The sequence below is a fragment of the Helianthus annuus genome, chromosome 16 (genome assembly GCF_002127325.2).
Source record: "Helianthus annuus cultivar XRQ/B chromosome 16, HanXRQr2.0-SUNRISE, whole genome shotgun sequence".
Lineage (NCBI taxonomy): Eukaryota > Viridiplantae > Streptophyta > Magnoliopsida > Asterales > Asteraceae > Helianthus > Helianthus annuus.
This window is the reverse complement of record NC_035448.2, coordinates 29,530,076-29,548,589: the sequence shown is the minus strand read 5'-3', so window position 1 is coordinate 29,548,589 and position 18,514 is coordinate 29,530,076. Positions and strand designations below refer to the sequence as shown.

Sequence of the window (18,514 nt, the reverse complement as noted above, 5' to 3'; positions counted from 1 at the left end):
ATAATAATCACATAAGACGATAACAAAAAATAATTCAATCATTAAATGGTAGTGGACCAAACATTGCGCATGTATAATATCCACATATTAATGAGAACAATTCTTAAACCAAAAGAAACTCATTTGATATTTATTAAACCAGAAATTTACAAGGCTTATTTCTAATACTAAGACTAATCAAAATTCGGCGTGTCTACATCAACACCCGTAACAAGTCTATATGAAATTTCCTCCTAAATATCTAAAAATTTGGCATGCAAGCCATAAATAAGGTTCATCAAATAAGACATACAAAACAAACAACAGAAACAACCAACAACTAACGCTTCAATTCCTGGAAGTCCAACATCTTCCTAGCCAGCTCTTCTAGCTCATCATAACAGTCCATCTGTCCCTCGGAGTCCTTCACCATCTCCATGCCTCCGCGTAACGTGGCGAACTGACGATCATAGTGAGAGTGATTGATCCAAATCTCCTTCTGCTTCTTCAAAGCGGACACTGTCTCAACTCTCGAAGTCGATGCGATCTCTCCAACGGGTCGAGTCCTCTTTCTACGGTGAGTGTAGACTAAAAGAGGTGTAGCAAAACACGTGAATCGAGTAACGGAGTAGACGATTCTGTCGACGGGCGTAAGAATCTCAAGTGTAGGCTCGACAGTATCCATGAGCAGGTCTACTAATGGCTCTATAAGCCGAGACGTGACATATCATAACTGTACAAAGTAAGTGTGTGATCAACGTGAATAGTAACACATAAGGCCTAAATAAACAAAAAATCACGTATGCACATAAACACATAAGGGTTTTCATACATGATAAAATTTTCCATGTTTATTTAAAAAATTGGCTTCGAGAATTTTGGACTTTAAATCTCAAAATTCTTCGGTTGAAGTCTAGTGTTTTCCTCCGAAAACATCTAGTTCGATAACAACCAATGGCTCTGATACCAACTTCTGTCACACCCCAAAATATGTCACAGCGGAATATATAACGTAGTGGAGACGGAAGTTGGTGCCCATTTATATCTTGTCGATCGATGTATTTAATTGTTGGACATTTTAGTATGTTTTAAATGTAAGTTATTTAAACATTACGTTTTAAGACACGACACAACCATGACATAGTCAAGTTGTTTATGATCCTCATGGATCTTATTTAATTCGTCCCAGAAGTTTTAAAAGTTAGTCCAACATTATTAAATAACAAAACATGCGTCAACAACCACAAGATACGCCATAATTTCCCGAAGCCGAACTCAAGTACCTGTAGAACACGTTAAAAATCAAGTGTCAACACAAAGGAAAGTGAGTTCACATATTCACTTACAACCAATTTTATTCCAAGGAAAACTTTCTGATTAGGTGTTTATTTGAAAACATCCATATAAATTTTAGAAAGTCCATTTTACTTCCCACTATCAAGTTAACACTTAACATATTATCACATTTACATGTTTAAATCACTTAACACATTTTATCACATAAGGTTCACTCAAAATTTACCCATACTAGTGTTCATCGAAAAATGCGTATTTTAGCAATTCGGTAACGGTTTCGGGCGTCGGAAGTCACGTATGACCAACCAAACACCAAGTAAACTTAAAATTAGTTAAAATAATTATTTTTAAACTAAAAATATCAGTTTACGTACTGATCTAAATCAGTTTTATATAAATCACCTGAAAAGCCGATTTTTTGACCGTTTTAACGCATAGTTTTGCGTTAAACGTTACTATAACCATCCCAACTCGAAATAACTTGATATTTTAACAAATATATGTTATTTATTGATTAAAATAGTGGTTATAATCAGATTAGTGCAGTTTTTGTTTAAGTCACATAGATCATGCTATTTCACGTATTTTACAACCTTTAATGCACCAAGTACAACATGCAAAGCTATCAAACATTATAACAAAGTTATATATCACTAAAAACTTTTAAAATAACTTTATTTTAGTGTTCATAATCTGATTAAAACTGATTTTTATTAAATCATACTCAAATCACCTTTTTATGATCTCATATCATCATGCATGTTCAAGTAAATGCATCTAATGCACTCATACAACATCATCATCATCTTTTATGTTCTAACCATTCTCAAGAACACATTAATATCATATTATACATAACTCAACCTATATTATCCATCATCATACAATTCATTCATACATAATTACAAGTATCTTTCATTTACACACTAACTAACAAAACTCATTTGTGTGCACACACATATGTACATATACGACACACACACACGTGTGTGCTCATCCATACAAAATTTATTTTAACATATTCATCTTTTAATCATATGATCTTTTATAAAACCACATTTGATCATGCATGTATTTATCTTTTCAAGAATCATGTCAAACAAGAATCAACCCAAAAATCAAAACTCAAACTCTTACATATATATTTACACACTCACGGCCACATACATATATGTATGTATTTCCATTTTGTTTTGACTAAAACCATTTTCTTGTTTAAATTTCAAGTTTGTGAAGAATTCTAAGATTCAAGAGAAACCCATCACTATTATTTTCAACACTAAGAATCAATAACACTTTTTAAAAAGAATAGTTTTATACCCTCAAGATTCAAGTGGGTTTTTGATTAAAAAGATGATATGAAGCTCGGTTCTTGCTTGAAACTCCTTGGAATCACCTTCAAACCTTCAAATGGCCTTGGAATGAGCTTGAATCTCCATGAACAAGCTAAGAATTTTCGAATTTGATGTGTTAGAGGAGGTGTTCGGCTGATTTTAGGAGAGAGAGAGAGAGTTTTGATGGTGTTTGTGACAATATTCTTGAAATGGTGGAAGATATTGGGAGTTTTGAGGAGAGTGTCATCATGCACCTCTATTTAGACCAATAGGAGCTTGAGAGAGAGAGTGCAAATGGCTTGCATGGATTCCAACTTTCTCAACACACACACCCCCATATATATATATATATATACACGCATACACACATATATATAGATTAAAACTGGTATTTTACTGGATACCGGATATTTTATCTAGCGTTTTAATCCTGTTTTAGTGCGTTTTAAATTATTTTTAACAATCTATAAAAATAAAATCACCAAAATGTTATTGAACAATATTTTGTTTGCCGGGACTCGCTACGTTGCCGGTATTTGGCAGTATGCGCGATGTGCTTCGCGGTACGCGCTTAAAATCGCAAAAATAGGGATTTATGCGTTTTTATTTATTTTTATCATTCTAAAGTAATAAAGTTATCAAATTATTACTAAAATGATGGTCAGTTGCCTTGACAGGCTGTGTTGACAGTATTTTGTCGGTACACGCGCTGCATTGCGCGGTACGCGCTTAAACTCGAAAAATAGAGTTTCTTAGCGTTTTAATTTATTCTTCCTCACGAATATGATTAAAATTTTTATTCTAATCACAAAAGACTATTTTTGGATTTTAACACTGATCGGGTGGTCACCGACGTTCGTTTCGTATTTTAACCGTTACGCGATAAGCGTTTATCTTACCGTGGCCAACATAATTTTTACCAAAGTTTAAATTTACCAACTCATTAAATTTCACATATAAACATCATAATCAGTCAAATATGGCCTTTTATCTATTCACAACACATGTTACAATTGTACGGTACGGCCTGAAAAGCCGGGTGTCACAGAAATCACATCGGGTTCGACTTTGGCCTCGGCCGCCGTTATGTGGAAGGACGTCGCCTTTGATTTCGGGTCTTTGGTCTTCGTGTCCGTATTTTCATTCCTTCCAATCAATTCCGGGCACTCAGACTTCTTGTGTCTCGGTTTATAGCATTTATAGCACAGCGACACTTTACCAGGGCAATTGGAAGCCCCGTGCCCCACCTTTCCACACATAGCACATGGCTTTTTTTTGAAGTAACATTCGCCCCGATGTGCTTTCCCACATGTTTTAGATTGAGGTGATCCCCCTTTTGTGTTTCCCTTCTTCGAAAACTCGTTCGGCTTTTGTTTCTTAGTGGGGCTTGGATTTGCATCCAACGCCCTCCTTTCACCTCTTTCGATATGTTTCTTCAACTCGATATCTCTTTCTCGTGCGGCATTTACAAATTCTGTGAGATGTTCATATTTCGAGGGAGTCATAAACTCTCGATACTCAGCACTTAGCATGTTATAATAGTAGTAAATCTTCTGCTCTTCCGTCTGCACTAACTTGTCGCAGAACCTTAGCTTGTCAAGAAACACCCCCGTGATCTTATCAATTGATTCTCCTTTTTGTCTTAATTGAATAAATTATTCTTTTATTTTATTGATCACTGCCTTCGGGCTATGGTGTTTAAGGAATGGTACTTTGAACTCCTCCCATGTCATAGTTATCGTGGTCTCGATTCCTTGTTCCTTTTTAAGATTGTCCCACCAATATTTTGCTTGACCTCTTAATTGAACGGTTCTGTAAGCTACGAAGTCGATCTCATCGCAATGCGTTCTATTGAAAACACCTTCAATGTCGCTAATCCATCATTGACAAACGATTGGATCAACTTCGCCATTGTAAATTGGGGATTTACATGCCATAAACTTGTTATACGGGCATGCCTTCACCTTACCCTTGTCTCTTTCTTGTGTGAGACTCTCCTTGAGTTCATTTATCTTGTCTTCTACCACCGATAGAATCATGGTTTGTAGTCTATCCATGAATTGTGGTAGACTAGCTTCCAAGGCTTTTCCAACTTCTTCGGAAATCTTTTCTTGCATCTCTTCAGTTATGTGGGATATCGTATCTCCTCCGGTTGCACCAGACATTTCTTTAACTGAAATGTCCACATTAATTGATTAATGACTTGTTCAATTCATTTCTAGTTCGTCACATGGAAATTTATACTCATCACACTTAATCATATGTGATGTATTATTCTTTTTCGGTTTGGTCAAGCATATAACTTGCCTCACCTTTTATACGTAGTGTATTTCTCAGGTTCGAGCGTATAATACCCTCCACCCATACACTTTTTATATCATTTATTTCTCTAAATCTTTCAATTTAAAACTCAATTATAGTTAGTTCTTACCGGATGTCTTGATCAACCCTTGAACCGAACACGTTTCATCTTTAACCTTAAGCTCTGATAACCAACTTATAAGACCCATACTTATAACTATCTTAATTTAACAAAATTACTAACTTTATAAAATTTTTGAACCAAAATTATTAACGTAAAAATAAGAACAAAAGATCTACGGAGCATGTAGCCACGTACCTTTAAAGCTTATCCTTTAGACGTGCGTTCGCTCCAGCTTGACTTCCCGAAGCTTCACCCGAGTTACCTATTAGGTGCAACCCATTATAATTAGAACGTTAATCCATTGCTAAGGCATGTAACTTGCCCAAGCTCTCAATCATGAGTTCTAATCAACAATTTTCGTTTAATAATCGAAATGGTAATTATTTTAAGCGTTTTATCGAACACCTTGTGTGCGTGGATTTTTATGCTACTTCTAATGACTACAAGTAATCATCAGTTACCCATATTTTCTCATTTTGTTAATTCCACATTCTCAACAAGACCAAAGTATCATCAAATTTCAATTCATCATTCATCAAGTATATCTTTTAATCATCATACATCATGTTTTACATACTTTTACTAAAACCCATTTACATATACATGTGCTATTAAACCCTAACACAATGTTTAAGTAATCACTTCATGGATTTAGCAAGTATGATGATTCTAAGTAGCTAAACTACCATTATTTCACTTTAATTCTTACAATTTATGCAGATATTGTTATATCAAGAATTTCTCCAAACCTCATAACATCACCAAATGCTAAAATTCAACATACCTTATGATACCCTAGTAGGGGTGATCAACAATCTTCATTTATACACTATCAGTCCCTTAAGTTCTTATGATCCAATTCGGTCCCTTAAGTTCTTAGATTTTATAAAAAGGACTCCATTTCATGTTGTTCATCAATTAGCAACATAATATTAACTAGGTCACATGTTCCTAGTTATAATTCATAAGTTCATGACCAACATATGTCTATTTATATATATATAAATAAATATATATATATATACATATAGCCAGGATCATTTCAGAATCATAAATATTTATAGAACTCGCACAACTCCTAATAAACAATCTTTTTATTTATATATTTTTATGTTTAGGATAATTTTATCATTTATTATGTGTATTTTTATGATTACATACATGTTAAGAGTAATTTTATCATTTTTATATGTAATTTTATAATTACACATATATAAACTAGTTTTTTTACATATATGTAATTAGTTATGACACATATATATAATTTTGGCAATTAAACATATGTAAACTAACTTTAACATGTATGTAATCAAAGAAATACATATAATAGATGATAAAAATATCCTAAATACAAAAACTTATATATAAAATGATTATTTATTAGGAGTTCTGAAAGTTCTGTAGTTATTTAGAGTTCTGAAATGAACTCAACCCTACACACACACACACACACACACATATATATATATATATTATATTTTTGGGGTGTTACATTAATGTATATTACTTGGGTGATTTAATCACCCAACTTTTTATCTCAAACATTATAGTCAACCCTTCCCTTCATGAGGAATAACTTATTTTTGAGTACCTGGCGTGGGTCAAAATATTAACCCGGTCATTCTTACCATTTTTGCCTTGATTTAACTAGTCATTTCATCACATGTCCATCAAATACGCTAACCTGTAGGTCATCTACTTGGAAGACACAACATTAGATATTCTTGGTCAAATGATGACAACACCACCAATTGACCATATGGTTTACACCATTAGGTTCGTCTCAATACTTCAACATTTTTAGCAATTATAATCTACTCGTAATTCTTTATTTCGACCCATTTCAGGGTTTATACAATGGGGTCCAAATTAGTACATCATCATTACTATCCCAGGTTGTCTATTTACCAACCTTCATTTTGACCCGTATCATGGTTTATACCATGGAGTCCAATTTAGCACATCCTTACAACTATCACAAGTTGCCTATATACAATTCCTTAATTTGACCCGTATCATGGTTTATACCACGGAGTTTCGTTTAGTACATCGTTACAACTATCACAAGTTGTCTAATTACCAATCTTCTTTTTTACCCGTTTCATGGTTTATACCATGGGGTCCAATTTTCATTACATATCGGTTACCAACTTGTACCGGTAACCTTTCAATACTTGATAGGTCGTTACATGTGCATTAACCATATTTCTATACTAAAGTGTAAGTATTACTTACCTTTCATCCAAGCAAGTCTTCCTCGTGTCTTTATCCCGTTTGATCATCTCCTCCAAGATTCACCTAGCTCGTCAAGAGTCAAACTATCATATTACCCATAAGATGGTTAGTTTAGTCGTTTCATATTATGACAACCATTTCCTATGGGTTTTCTTGCATATAATTTAGTTAACTAAATCATAGGTCAGTTTGACTTTCTTAAAAGTCAAACTACCCATATGTATTATATGCTTTAATCATTCTTTTCTCATTTTCACAACTTCTTTGACAAGCTTATTTGTAGGTAGTTTAAATACTTGCAATAAACCAAATAACATACTTAATGTTCATTAAACCATTGTTTTATGAACAACGCAAAGTATAAACAAAATACAACCTTTCTTGGATTAAGTTTATCAATACAATGTGCAGCAACTTTATAATATAGTTGCTGAAATCGACTCTTTCGACCACTTTACGGTTTTATTTAGCCTTTCATGATCAAAGATGAAATGTAATATACTCAAAGATCTTTCCAGCCCAAAAAGAATCAGCTCAATCCAAGCTTCCTAGAATTAATTAATATTTTCACAAGATCAGCTCAGAGGTCAAAATGCTTCCAATCAGCTTGCTGTCAAAACAGTTATGCCAAATTTGGACACTATTTTGACCCATTTAACTTTAGAATTTGACAAACATGTTCAAACATAAAACGTAGTATGTTTTAATAGCTTTTTGAGCATATGGCTCAACCTCACAGGTCGTTCCAGTGATTTTATTTTATATGATTTTTTAAAAACTGTTGCCCAATAATTTTTAATCCCAATCAGCTTTGTTATCTCTTCTTGTTCAAGCGTTTCATCAAGCACCTTGTGTGCAACACACAACATCAAATTTCTCCAGCCCATTTAAGTGTTCTAAATCCTTAAATTCTAGCATAATTAACAATATACTAACATCAAACTTCAAATCTAATCATGCATTCACTAATTCAAGTAGCTAAATGCCACAAGAACAACAAAACATGGCCAATTTCATCTACCTTGATGAATGCATCAAGTTTTCCATAAAACCCTCTTTACCAAATCATAAATCTAGTTCATGCCTTGAGTTAGACTGCGGGGTATGGGGCTTGGGTTGGGGCGTGGGGTGGGGAAAACGCCCAAGCTACCACCCCGGGTGGGCTTGGGTTGGGGCGTGGCCCAAGGGGCGGGAGTTTAAAGCCGGGCGTGGGGCGGGCTAGCCATCCTATGTGGCGGGCTCCTATTCGCTTTGTTGGCCGGGCGTGGGGCAGGCTAGCCATCCTATGTAATTATTTTTTAATAAACTGCCAAGCCACGCCCCAACCCAAGCCTCGCCATACCCCACGGACACGTTACTCACCGGTGGTGGGGCTTCAACTCCACGTGTCAACTCATGCCCCCAACCCAAACCCCACCATACCCCACAGTCTTAGATGAGCAATGGAGGGTAAAAATCCATAATTTCAAGCGTCCAACACCCCATTTTAGTGAGGAAATTCTTGATTTGGGACAATGGATGAGTTTAGGGTTCCTCCCTTCTCCTTCTTGTAAATGTCGACATATACACACAATGTGTGTGTTCTTTAAGTTAAAATGCAGGGAATTATTAAGGTTTAGCCATTTGACAATTTTGGTCCCTTAACTTGCATCTTAACTTAATTAACAATGCCCATATTTTAACCATAACATGTGGTACATATTTTAACTAGGTTATTACCCTGTTAATTTCTACAACATATGTATGTATGTATATATACACAACATCATCTTTTATTTATTCATTTAAATAAAAGAGTACCACTCTAATATTAAATTAAAGAGTTTACGTTTTAGGGTGTTACATCAACTTCACGAGAAACCCTAGAAAAAAATCAGATCCAGCCATCACCCCAACACACCTTCGTTCTTCTTTTACGTTAAAATCAACAAACAACACTAGCAATTAAAAAAAATCTACGTTAAGAAAGAAAATATGCTTAATTGTAGTGTCAGAAAGATGAAACCGAATCAAACCTAATCAAACAAAACCGAGCATTGGAATCAGATTGTAAATGAAACGGAAGTAGGAACCGAACTGATGACTACCAGGTTATCATCACAGCCCTAAATGCGGATCTTGAAACCCTAGATGGAAAGATGGTTTGAATTTTGAAAGATGGGAGGCACTCTGGATTTGAGAGAGAGGGGGAGGGATTGAAAGTATAGTTTGAATTTTGAAAGTGGAGCCAGAACTATCATTGTTATTTGTGTATTATTAATATTAATATTAAATATTAATTGAGGATATAAATTGATGATGCAAAAATGACATAAGATTGGCATTATTGGTTAGCCTATATGACTGCTACGTCAGCATTGTTGTGATGTCCTGCTCGTTTTTCCTTTTATAGACTGGGGAGGTTTTCTAATCATATTTATAAGCATAAAGCATAAACCATGATAAAATATTTAGATTTAAAGGAAAAATTTTTTCTTTTACTTTGAATCATGCACGCTTTAACTTGCAACTAGTCCGACATAATTATGGCCACGTATTCGATGACTGTGAAGAAAAAAATATGTTAGTTGCTACTTGGTTTTGTTTTTTTTTTTTTTATACCTGCATTTGTCCAAGTTACTTGATTTTCTCATTATATTTCTAAGCAATCATATATGTTGAAAGTTCATGGTTAACCTATGAAATAGTCTAAATGGTGAGATTAAACATTCAGATTTTACTCTTTTTAATTCTTGATTTCTACTAAAAGTCACTCTTTCTCATTCAACCTACTAGGCTGCTTAAGTAGCCAACTTACATGACAGTCACTCTTAGCCAACTTACATGACGCTTACATAAAAGGAAAAACAAATAGTAAACTACCTAATTCCCAAACAACCTACAACTCAAGAGGGATTTCGGATATATAGTTCGGGTAAGCGGGTATTCGGTTTCATGAGTGTAATTAGAAGTTCTGTTCAACAGGTTCATTATGTTTATTGATGTTTTTTTGTTTTTTATGCAAATAGTTTCAGTTTACAAATTTCCTATATTAATTTTTGTTGGCCACTTACCATTGTGATCTTATAATGATGTAGGCTAGTTACGACTTACGAGTTACGAGGGTAGATAGATAGTCTTTCAACAGCCGAGTTTGAGGAGTCAATAAGTGGAACCAATGAAGTTAGAACCAATGGAGTTGATGGTTTCTAGTATGATATACAATTGCATATATAGGAACTTTACATATAAAATCTTATTCATGGCTACAGAATTTATAGATTTTTTTTATTTTTTAGAATTTTTAAATTTTTTAAAGATTTTTTTAGAATTTTTCTAATTTTTAGATTTTTTTTATTTTGTACAATTTTTTTATTCTTTTGGATTTTTTTATAATGTTTTGTTTTTCTTATTTTTTAGAGTTTTTTTATAATATTCTTTTAATGTGGATCGATCCGAATAGTGATCCATCTATTTAAAATTATTTGGATATGGATCGGATCATGATCCATTATGTTGGATCATAGATCGGATCATGATCCATTTAAGTTGGATCATTAATGGATGATAAATCCATATCTTTCAGGCCTAATTTAAAGCAATTAAAATGTCATGTCACTGTATTTTATTATTAGGAACGAAAAAAAGGTTTTTACATGCCAAATTATCGTATCAAGGTAACTTAGATAATTGTATAATATTGGGAGTTTGAAAAATAAATCAAATCCGAGTTATTTTAAATAGATAAAGAAAAAAAAGTTTAGTGAGTTTTAGTGAAACATATTGGAAACTTGTTATAAAGTTACTCGTTAAAAGTATTATAAAAGTAACTAGGTAGTGGTGTCCGTACGTTGTGGCGCTTTTGTTACTCGGGAGGATTCGATGGATATTGGTTTGATTTGTTACGGTGCCAACACTATAATTAGTATTTATACAATGATTAAATATTTAAAAAAGTTACAAAATATAAGTACTAGGTTTACTACAAAATAGAATCTAAGTTCACGCACTTCTTTAAAATTCGAATCCATTGTGGGCAAACTTTAGAAGTTCAAAGTTCAAACACACTACGATATAACTTTATACACAAATGACAAATATATAAACTTTATACCGATTAAGGATTGTTCACTTCCATTGCCTCTATCCAAAGGCAGTAAGGGACTACCTATTTCGCAATCACTGCTAAGGTGGCATTGCCACCACGGCTACACCTTTGCCACCTCCCCCAAGACCTTGACCACGACCTTCTCCAAATCCTCCGCCACGACCAGGTGGTCCACCTCTTGGACGACAGCGAGCACGCGGACGACATCTACGTGGGTTAAGTTCACACTCTCGACAACTCCATTTCCCAGCCTCGATTGTTTCATCTCCATGAGTGATTACACTCATGTGACACACAATAATGATAAGAAGAACCAACGCACAAACCCATGTATGAGATAACCCCATAAGTTTATATGACTCAACCTCGACTTACTTTGGCGGCCATACAAGTTTTCTAAATGTTAGAATATATAGACATCTATGTACATCCACTTGCATTCAACTATGCGGCAATAATTGCTTGCATAATAGTTGATTTATTGCTTGCTAACGTGTTGAGCCATTGGGGATATAAGCCAACCGGAGGGGATCGCCAATTATATAAAAAAACCAAAAACGAAAAAAAAACATACAGAAACTATTTTTTTATATTTTTTATTATATTATTTAATTAGTTTAAGAATTAATTAGATTTTTCTCAAATCAAATGTGCTTGGTTTTTTCACAAAAACTAAATGAGTACGATATATATTGTAACAAAAACGGAGTTGTTTAAAAAAAATACCTTTTTATGTCAAAAGTATAATTGTTTAACACGTATTGAGTTAACATTTCTGATGAATCTTAACAAGTTGTGTTCGTGTCTTAAAAGGTCCTGTTCGTTTATTATCAAGTCGTATGATACGTTTGTAAGTTTTTTCGTGTCTTGACATGTCGTGTTCGTGTAACTAGGTTATTATCATGTTCGTGTTTGAAAAAACTGACATGATAAGATTTCGTGTCGTGTTCGTGTCCGTGTTCGTGTTCGTGTTCGTGTTCGTGTTCATGTCTTAACAGGTTGTGCATGACACAATATGTCAGCCCTACTTTTGCCTACATTGACATAAAAACGTCTTTTTTTTTTTACATTTTACCCTACCATAACACATACTTAAAAATTGGCTAGATGACCTCAAATAATTCGGGTTTTTAAAAAAAAAAAAAAAAAAAAAAAAAAAAAAAAAAAAAAAAAAAAAAAAAAAAAAACATGTATTCTATTAATAAGAAATGAAAATAGGTTGGTATAATTGGGTGAGAAATTAAATGGATAGACATGTGCATTTAAGGCGATGTTATAATCACTTTAATATCTTTCATGTCCTGTGAAAGACTTCTTAACCTTCTTTTGTCTTTACATCCATGAAGATTGACATAATCTTCTCTCTAATTAATATGGTTTTTTGCACTTAAATCTTCTGTCGGTATGTCGACAATTCTACAAAATATCAACTACAATAGTTATATTATATCGTCTTTGTTAAAATAATACTATATTTGTTCCAGTTTTTTACCAAACATTTTATTGATATTAATATTATTATTTTTTTATGTTTGTTGGGCTTGCTGGATTATTGTACAAGTGTTGTGGGCTTACAAAAATAAAGACATAAAAGGCTAAGTGTGAGATGGGCTTTTAGGGCGCTGGAACTAGCAGCTATATAAACAGAAGTGCAACATCAGTCAACGTGCTGAAAAGGGATTTTCTCAAGAGTGAGTTCATCATAATGCAAGAACCTGTTCGTTCACTATATAATCACCACCAGCTGTTCTTCCACTACTTACACTAGTGACCAGATCAGTCTAGCCTTCGGCAATGCTTACGGCAATCAGGTTTATGTGCCGAGAATAGATGATTCGTCAACGAGGACGTTTGAGCGGCGTTCATCGGATATGTTTGAGATATACAGGGCGTCCACGTATGAGGTATGTTATTTGTATTTGTACAGGAGTGGATACGACGGGTGGATGCCATAGAGAGTAATTGTGTATTGGGGTTTTCAACTTCTTTGTTATGGTGAAAACGTAATCTATCATGTCCGTTGTTACAGATCATCATAATTTATCACTTTCTATTGTTGAAGAACTCACAATTTTGTGAGTTCTTCTAGGGTTGGTGGTCTTTTTTGGTTTGGTTATAATCACTTAATAAAAGTTTTCGTCATCGTTCTTGTCGCTTTTTATGTGTTCTTGTGTACATCTATCTTTTTGACATGGTATTACAGTGATAGGCTCTTTTAGTTGGTTTTCCTGGGTTACTAGAAATCAAAAGGTTTTAAAATTCAAATCGAATCTAGGGTTTTGAAGTTTGATTTGGAATCAGTCCCAAGTAAAGTTGTCGCATATCATCTGATTTGATTTAAGATTCTGGAATTCACGACCGTTTTAGTGAACAAATAGTTTTTTGTTAATACATTGTTTGGGGCTATTGGCGATGATTATATGTTGACTGGAATCGTGTCTTCTGTAGTTGGTAATGTTGCGATTTTTATCTCTGCTCTTTAAAGATTTTGTTTCCATTGGCGAAAGGAATAAACTATGCAACCAGTGGTTGGTCACTTGATCTTTGAACACAAACCCTAGTGGTTGTACTCCCATTGGAAGGATGTTGGTATTTTCTTTCATCTTTCTTCTACAAGGAAACACTGTAAGTTCTTCTTGTTCTCTGAGTTTTTGTGTTTTTCTACTGGAGTGGTGTTTTCTCTGTGTTAAAAATTAGAGAATAGCTTTCTTGTTTTTTCTATCATATATATGGCTTCTGTTAGTGTTGTGTGATTTAGTCTGGTATAAATATCATACTTGACCAACTCATTATTCTTGTTTTCTTGATGCTCTTCTATATTTGTTATAAGATGTCTACTGGATCCATGAATAATAACACCAATACAACTCAAACTCATATAAGTAGATTAGATTTGAGAGATTTTAGATTATTCTCTTAGCGTTTCTAAACTGTCGCTTGTTATTTTTCACACTCAGTATCTCTCGAGGGCTAGATTTAGGTTTTGATCTTGGTTCGACGTGTTGTAGAACCTGTTATCATATAGATTTAGTGAGAGTTGTGACAGATCATTATATTGATGGTCTTCAAGTGTTTGTGGGGATTTCATTCTTGATTTCATGTTATTCTAAGCCTAGATCTAGGGCTCTGATCAATTGTTGTCAACGATTCTATATCTTCTGTTGGGTATTGAAGTATGTCATATCTAGAGTTGTCAGATCAGAACCCTAGCTCTCCGAGGTCCGGTTATAACGGTTGTCCATTATAGATTAGTGGCTAGGGTTTATTCTCAAGTTTTGTTCTTGCTGTCAAACCGTTGTTACTGGCGTTGATATTTGTGGTCAAATTGTTTAATTAGTGTGATTATTATTGATGTATTTTGATGATCGAAGATCTGATGTATCATGAACTGCTTAACTTCCATTTGAGTGATGTAAGAATTCTTGAAGTTAATTCTGATTTGTGAGGTCACTTTTTGCTGCCATTGGTTTTGTCTTATGGCACAACGTTTGGTTGAATAAACTCGTATTCCCAAGTGAAGAATACGGTTCAGTTTATCATAGACAACAAACCCTAATTAGTAGTTTGCTTGCTTTGGAGTTTTAAGCGATTGCACTGTAAGTTTTCTATTCCTATTGGTTGCTAGAGTACTTGGTAAAAACTTTCTTCATTGTTTTTTATTTCAGTCACAGTCACACGATTACTATATTGTGATAAGCATTTGTGACCGGGTTAGGTGGACCGTTATTGATCATAGGGAGAGCCACACCCTGTTTTATGTGTTGCATTTCTGTGTTGTTTTTTTGTGCTTTGGGTTACATCATTCTTTGGTTTAGAATGCTTGTGGGTTTTTTGGTCATTGTTTGTCCTTTTATTTGTTAATATTTAGTGAAAATGGTTGGCACGGGACTTGTTTTTACTAATGAAACATTAATAAGTAAACCGGATGCACGTAATTCATTGTATAATCATGCTAATGACTCTATCACTTTGACTTTTGTTACCATGGATATGAAAGGTACTAAAAATGTTTAGTTTGGTAAGGTGCAATGTTACTAGCATTAATTGTTTAAATTAAAGTTGGTTTCACAAATAGGGCATGCGGTTTTATGATAATATCTTATCACATTTGACAACCTTAAATATAGTGGAAATGATTTGTATGGAAGAGATGCCAAAAAGAATCTTGCGAACACTTTAGACTGAATACTTGGTTTGATATTGTGTTTTAAACATTGACTCAATAAAGTTTGTTAATTGTACTAATCATTGTGCACTTACTATTTACTGTGTTAACGCCTAATGGCTGGAGGGGTTAAAAAGTTTGAATTTTTTAAGAGGAATCATTTTTAGTAGCTTGGTTAGGGTCTCAGTAATACTCTTTGATCATTCTCGTTTGTTTTCTCTCGTGTTTTACTAAATATAGGGTTTTATTTGTGATTCTACATGTTGTAGAGTTGTATTACCTGTTAGATTTAGTGAGGGTTCTAATTTCAGATCCTCTTGTTAATGATCTGTGTATTAGTGTGACTTTTTTCTTTGCAAGTTGAATTAAGATAAAAATTTCAGTTTTCTTCTCTCAAAGTGTGTGAGGCACAGCATAGATCTAGGGTGTATCGTATAACAAACCTGTTAGATCTGATGTTGTTCTTGTAGATAAATCATTATGTTAATGATCTGTGAGAGTATTAGATCAGATTTGAGACATGAAAAAAAGTTCTTCATATTTTTTTTCTTTTAAGGTTTTAGAAGATAATTTTTTAGCTTCTCTTTTAGATCCTCTCGTGTACTAGATTTAGGATTGTGATCGTAGTTCTTCAAATTTGTAGAACCGATTATCTGTTAGATTTAGTTGAGTTGGTCATCTGGTAGATTAAGAGATGTGATCGTAGTGTCTTTGATAAATTCTTGTTGTTTACATTGAGAGTTTATGTTGAATAAAGTTTTGGATTACTAGCTCATATGGGTTTCATGGTGGTTAGCTTGACCTGTATGTCTTATCGTCTATATCTTGTTGTTTGGTCAGTCGAACCGTGTGGTTCACGTGTTTAACGTCAAGATTATTTTTGAGTTTTATTATTAGTCTTGTATGTCTTCTCTTGTGAGAGTTTTGTTTGTTTTGGTGCAAGCTGTGTGATTGTTTTTCTTGTAAAGGTTATACTATCTTGAAGATATGTTCTTGGATAGTGTTTGCCTTTATCTCACTCGTCTTGGATTTTTCATGTTTTGAGTCCGACCGTTGTGAGGTTTGTGTAGGGTCATTGTATTGGTGATCTTATTCGTCTCTTTGAGACTTCATCGCCGTTCGTAGTGATGTTAGTTCACTGGTCTAGGTGATGCTTGTTTTTTTCTTCCATACTGGTCTAGGGTCGTTTGTAGATTCTTCGTGTTGTTGAGTCTAGTCCCGTTAGATCGTAGTGTTGTTTCTTGAATGGTGTTATAGCCTTATGTGTTGTCTCTTGTGTAAGAGATTTTTCTCGTTTTAAAATCATGTGGTTTTGTGGATTATCAAAAAAAAAAATTAGGCTGTAATCATTGTTATCTGATAAGGAATTGTGTGATTCTTCTTGTTTTATCAGACATGGTTTTGGGTCTTGTGATTCAATTTTTTTGTAAAGTTGTAAAAGTTTTGGTTAAATCAAATTAGTCTTTAAGTTCTTTACAAGTTTTAACATAAGTTGTATTTGTAAAGTCGTAAAATTTTTTGATAAATCAAATTCTTTACAATTGTTTGACATGAATTTTAGATATGGTTCTAATATTTATAGAGTCTTGTGACTCTTGTGAGTTATGAGATGTGTTTCTCATATGGTTATATTGAATCATGTGATTCTATGTATAATCAGAATATTCTTTTGATTTTTTTTTTTTTTTTGTGGGGTTCATGAAATTGTTTCTTGCCCTTTGGCTATATAAAAAAAGAGGGTTGTTATGACAAAATATTTCATTATTTCTAATCTCTAGTGAGAAATTAAGCTTCTTATGTGTAAAGTGCCACAAGTTAACCTGGATTAATTCTAAACTGGAGAAGTGGATCTAGTGTTGTTGATTGGAATGATAGTTGCGAGTGCAAAAATTGTTATTTCCTTTTTTTTAGGATACATCATGTAGGTCGATATTGAAGTGACAAATTTGCAGGAGTGTAAATGCTGATGACATGGGTGGCTAAAAAAATCAAGCTTGGAAAACTTGAAAAATCATTTAGTGAAGTGTTTGTACTTCTAATGTTTTTTTCTATTCACTTTCTACATTACTTAATGGGTATAACTATGATGGTTATTCAAAAGGTTTGTTAGTCAGTCAACATGTCCAAGTATGTAAAAAAAACTTGAGTTTGTTTGATGTGTTTGGTAATACAACTGAGAGGCGGTGTTAAAATAATACTATATCTGTTCCAGTTTTTTACCAAACATTTTATTGATATTAATATTATTTGTTTTTTTTATTTTGTATGTTGGGCTTGCTGGATTATTCTACAAGTGTTGTGGGCTTACAAAAATAAAGACATAAAAGGTTAAGTGTGAGATGGGCTTTTAGGGCGCTGGAACTAGCAGCTATATAAACAGAAGTGCAACATCAGTCAACGTGCTGAAAAGGGATTTTCACAAGAGTGAGTTCATCAGAATGCAAGAACCTGTTTGTTCACTGTAGAAATCACCACCAGCTGTTCTTCCACTACTTACACTCGTGACCAGATCAGTCTAGCCTTCGGCAATGCTTACGGCAATTAGGTTTATGTGCCGAGAATAGATGATCCGTCAACGAGGACGTTTGAGCGGTGTTCATCGGATACGTTTGAGATATATGGGCCGTGTACGTATGAGGTATGTTATTTGTATTTGTACAGGAGTGGATACGACGGGTGGATTCCAGAGAGAGTAATTGTGTAATGAGGTTTTCAACTTCTTTGTTATGGTGAAAACGTAATCTATCATGTCCGTTGTTACAAATCATCATAATTGATCACTTTCTATTGTTGAAGAACTCACAATTTTGTGAGTTCTAGGGTTGGTGGTCTTTTTTGGTTTGGGTATAATCACTTAACAAAAGTTTCCGTCATCGTTCTTGTCGCTTTTTTTGTGTTCTTGTGTACATCCATATTTTTGACAGTCTTTAAGTCTTTAAACAGGTATCAGAGATTACTGACAAAGTTGATCATTAAAATGTCAAATGTACAAG

At 33.9% G+C, this 18,514-nt stretch overlaps 2 long non-coding RNA genes across 3 annotated transcripts; one reads left to right on the top strand and one right to left on the bottom strand.

Annotated features, from left to right (window-relative positions):
- Positions 1-3,011: 3,011 nt before the first annotated feature.
- On the bottom strand, positions 3,012-11,918 carry LOC110917405. The gene is made up of 3 exons (XR_002580545.2): positions 7,270-11,918; positions 5,230-5,296; positions 3,012-4,782 (listed from the first exon to the last, which is right to left on the bottom strand). It is a non-coding gene; the product is annotated as an uncharacterized LOC110917405 (long non-coding RNA).
- An 870-nt stretch (positions 11,919-12,788) lies between these two features.
- Positions 12,789-18,407, top strand: LOC118488345. Of its 2 annotated transcripts, none has more exons than XR_004884294.1 (2): positions 12,789-13,260; positions 13,842-18,407. It is a non-coding gene; the product is annotated as an uncharacterized LOC118488345 (long non-coding RNA). The 2 variants fall into 2 exon arrangements; XR_004884293.1 differs by having other exon boundaries at positions 12,790-13,260; positions 13,805-18,407.
- The last annotated feature ends 107 nt before the right edge of the window (positions 18,408-18,514 follow it).